The 3884-nt window shown below is 46.3% G+C and overlaps 1 pseudogene; it reads left to right on the top strand.

Moving 5' to 3' along the window:
• The first annotated feature begins 3476 nt into the window (after positions 1-3476).
• LOC136650852 (5S ribosomal RNA) lies at positions 3477-3596 on the top strand (annotated as a pseudogene).
• The last annotated feature ends 288 nt before the right edge of the window (positions 3597-3884 follow it).

The raw sequence follows: 3884 nt of genomic DNA, 5'->3' as shown, positions 1-3884 counted from the left end.
AGGTAAATTTGTATAGCAGTGGTTCTCAAACTGGGGCATTAGGATGCCTCAGCCTGAGGAGGACTACAGCCTCTTGTCCTCTGAAGGGGTGGGGAAGGCAGCAACACAATCCCCAGGATTGCACCATTGCAGGGAGGTTTCTTTAACCTCACCTGCTGCCAGGGTCTGGGGGTGCAGGCAGCCTTGCGGAGCACTCTGCAGGGCTTCCCCTGTCACATAGAAAGTGAAAGTTGAGATTGCAACCCACTTGCTGGTTATGATCACGAAACTGGAAGTGGGTCATGATCATAACTTTTGCTTTCTATGAGCTGCAGAAAGTAAGTGAGGTTAAAGAAAAAAATCTGCTCCCACAGTGGTGCGATCCTGGGAATTGCATCACTGCTTTTTTTCCGAGAAGTTTGAGAACCCCTGGTTCTCAAGGATTGTAGCCTTAACCAGCAGACATTTATAACTGAAGCTGGAAAGCAGTGCTGCCCTGCTAAGGAGGGACATTTCTTAATTCACAGGGCAATGTTGCGCAGGTCTGACTGCCTTACTCAGCAAGAGTCAACAAGTTTATGTGGCATAAAACCTTCAGCTGCAGCTCTCTGAGGAAGTGCTGATTGATCATAATAACTGCCTTGACACAAGCCCTGGTCCTAAAGTTCAGAATTCTATCAGACAACTCTGCAGCTGCCCATTTTGAAACACTGATGTTAATCATGATTCGAAATGGTTGAAGTTTCCCCTTATTGTGTTCTTTTCTTTTTGTTCAACAAGTTGGAACTTCTCCACATGGAATATCCAACCTGAATCTTCCCAGCTTGCCATCTTGGGATCACTCAAGTTAGCATGTGATCTTGTTGGTTCTTGAGACCATACCTTCTTGAAGGGTTTCCAGGAGGCCTGTGCTGTATCCAGCGCAAGATAGTACCACAAAGTGGCTCAACCAGAGGTAAGGGAAAACTCTTCCTCTTACCCCCAGATAAGCCACTGCAACCCCAATGGGGTTCTTTGGACTTGTGCCGCCTCTAGAGGTGTCCGAGGAGAGTGGAGTGGCATGAAGCTGCTCCATGCTGCTCGGGAATGGGCGTTGGGATTTAGCATAAGAGCTGGGTCCCAGCCCCGCCTCCCGCTCCCTGCCTGCCCCCTGGGATCACCCTCCGCCCGCTCTCCCCCTTCCCTGGAAGGCCTCCCTCCTGCCTCCTCTCCGCCTTCTCCCCACCCACCCCAGAGCCTTGCGTCAGCTGAGCTTGGCTGATGCAAGGCTCCCCAGCAGAGTTGGTGCAGAGGCTGGATGAAGCCTCCGTGGACCGGCATGTGTCCTTGTGCTGGCCTAGCCAACTCTAGAGGAGGTGCAAATCTGCTTTACGGCACTTTTGCGACCCTCCTGAGCCAGTGCACTTGCGCCTGCCCAAGGGCAACTCAGGATTGTGCCTTCATTGAGACATATAGTGGTATAGCTAGGTCATTTGACTTCCAGGGCCCATAAATTTTTGACACTCCCCCCCCCCATACAACAAAATTAATTAATCTGGGTTCTAAGTCCAGGCAGATTCCCAGGTCTACCCCCCCCCCCCGCCCCCAGGAAACCTTGGCCACAGAGGCCAACTGGGAGCCCAGGTCTACCTGCCTAGGAGAGGTGGCTCCAGTTGGAATGGGAGCCTGGGTCTACCCAGCAGTTAGATGTGGGCTCCACGTCCAGGCAGGAGCCCAGGTCTACCTGCTCAGCAAACCTTGGCCACAGAAGCCAAAGTTCAACCAGGAGCCCTGGTCTACCTGCCTGGTTGACTTGGACTCTGGAGTTAAGATTGTGCTCACCGTCTCAGACACATCACATTCTCCCAGGTATTTAATCAGGAAACTACAGCTTGGATGACTTTATTACAATTGAATGCATATTACTTGACAACCTTTGATTATTCTTTTAATTTTGCATATGCACTCTGACCTTGCTCCAGGAAATCCAACAGAGTTAAACTGCTTCATTAAAAAAGACCAGCCTCCATTCACTAGGTATGTTAATATTTGGATTGTGGAGTGTTAGCGAAGTTTTAATAACCACATGACAAAGCCAAATGTTCTTTTATTTATTACTTTTGGCAATAGCTATCTTTGGACTGTTGCATTTTTCTTCCAGATAAAACAGAAGGATATTTGCTTCTTTACTAGATTGTAAGAGTTGATTTGACTGAGCTTCTTTGTGATTATTTGCAGCTGGGTCCATTTAAGAAAAGCACATTTTTATCACTTATGAGATTAGTGCAAACCAACCATTCCGACTACAGTAGGCTACAATTGCATTAATTTCATCCTTTCTTTGATTTCTTTATACCTTTCCTTTCCAATTTAGCTGTGTAATGTGAAAATTCTCCCTCTTTTTGTCCTTGTTATAAGCTTCTTAAACTTAGGGCACAATCCTAACCAGGTCTACTCAGAAGTAAGTCCTATTTTGTTCAATGGGGCTTACTCTCAGGAAAGTGTGGTTAGGATTGCAACCTTAGGACCCAATCCTATCCCCCAACTTTCCAGCACTGGTGTAGCCATAATGCAGCCCTGAGGAAAGGGAACAAATGTTCCCATACCTTGAGGAGGCCTCTGTGACTACCTTCCTACCACAGGATGCAGCGCATGCCCCATTGGCACAGCTACACTGGCACTGGAAAATTGGATAGGATTGGGCTCTTACTTACAAATTTTTTTTAGCATGATGTTAGGTGTCCGAAAAGACTTCAGAAATAATCTGATAAGAAAAAGTCAGAAATATGAGAGTGACTTTCTGTATTTAAATGGCTGCAGCCATTGAAAAGACATGCCAGTCTGCTTGGGTAATCCTTGCTTGGTAATGTAGTCATACAACTTTTAGCACTCTTCTTTATATGGGTTTTAGGGTCAAACCTATCCTTGCCCTGTCTGTTCCCTGGCCTGATATTCTGCCACTGTCACCACAACCATGTCAATAGCCACTCTACACAGTGCCACTTCTGGAGTGCAGCCTTCCCACATTTGCACCAGTGGCATCCCTCCACAGACCACTGGAGAGGCTGTTGTTATGGCAGACCACACCTGGTATGCTGCCAGAGTACCATGCAGACAGGATAGTGCTTTGTTACAGCATGCGCTGGTGGAACTTGCACTTCACTAGTGCAGACCCACCATGAGACACAGAACTTAATAAGGAGACCAGGATGTTGCTATTGGAAGGGGTATATGTGTATGTGCACACTTGTCTCTGATCTGTGTATTGTCAGGCATGTGAGAATCATGTGTATGAATTAATGGTTTCCATATTTTCTATAATCTTGTTCTCAGAAATCCAGCTATCGGTCCTTATGAGTTGGCATCAATCTCCAGGTGAAACCTGAAAGCAATCCTGAAAATTTTAACAAGACTTCCAGGGATTTCTAAGGTTGCATCATTATCAGTTGTTGTCATGTCTGACTCTTCATGACCCCATGGACCACAGCATCATGGTCCATCATGGTTGCATCATGTTAGATGGCAGCAACTGTTATCCTGCACATGCCTGATCTCGTCTGATCTCGGAAGCTAAGCAGGGTCAGGCCTGGTTTGTACTTGGATGGGAGACCGCCTGGGAATACCGGGTGCTGTAGGCTTATACCATAGTCTTTTGAGACTGAAGGTTGCCAACCAATCAACCATGTTACTAAAATTTACCATGTTAGTAAAATAGGATTACTATACTCACTGCTTTTTTTGAGTTTAGTTGTGCACTTTTTATTCATACAGAGTCATTATGTGTGTGTGGGGGGGGGGGGCACAATCCTAACCAGGTCTACTCAGAAGTAAGTCCTATTTTGTTCAATGAGACTTACTCTCAGGAAAGTGTGGTTAGGATTGCAGCCTGTGTGTATTTTATGCTTCTTTTTTAATATACTTTTTTT

The sequence above is a fragment of the Tiliqua scincoides genome, chromosome 4 (genome assembly GCF_035046505.1).
Source record: "Tiliqua scincoides isolate rTilSci1 chromosome 4, rTilSci1.hap2, whole genome shotgun sequence".
In the NCBI taxonomy this organism is placed as follows: domain Eukaryota; kingdom Metazoa; phylum Chordata; class Lepidosauria; order Squamata; family Scincidae; genus Tiliqua; species Tiliqua scincoides.
This window is presented reverse-complemented; position numbering and strand designations above follow the sequence as displayed.